This window comes from Penaeus monodon, chromosome 33 (assembly GCF_015228065.2).
Source record: "Penaeus monodon isolate SGIC_2016 chromosome 33, NSTDA_Pmon_1, whole genome shotgun sequence".
Classification (NCBI taxonomy): Eukaryota; Metazoa; Arthropoda; class Malacostraca; order Decapoda; family Penaeidae; genus Penaeus; species Penaeus monodon.
This window is the reverse complement of record NC_051418.1, coordinates 23,318,303-23,318,896: the sequence shown is the minus strand read 5'-3', so window position 1 is coordinate 23,318,896 and position 594 is coordinate 23,318,303.

Here is a 594-nt window from a genome sequence, read left to right as displayed (position 1 = left end):
CCACAGTTCCGAGCACGCATATAGGGATAACTAAAAATATCACTAATCGAAAATTTCTTTGTTCCAATTCACTTCTTGAATATTGGAAGAGGAGGGTCGGCACGCGCATGCACACACGCACAAGTGCACAAAGGGGATTAAGTTCGGTTGTCTTACACTATGTATTCACGCGGCGCATTATCTCTGGTCTGATAGACTTAAAATGTCTGTGAAAATATTGTTCTTGAATTTAATGAAAATTGTTCCAGCATCATCGCCTGGTCATTCATCTGCAATCTGGCCCTGAATGAGCTCGTGGTGAAAATTCATTCTTCATTTTTTAAATAGTTGGTGTGATTATTGGTAGGATGGGCATAGATAGACAGGCAGTCGTATAAAACAGATAAAAAGGTAGGGCAGCAACCGAGGGAAAGAGAGAGCGGTGCCGTTTGGACAGAGAGCCTCCTCCCCCCCTCTATCGTACAACAAAATAGTGGATAATAATAATGTTATCGTTTCCATTTTACGGCTTCAACGTCTACCTCCCTAATGTATACATGCAATAAAGACGCTTAAAACAAACCAAAAGAGTAGCGCCTACGTGACACAAGTATC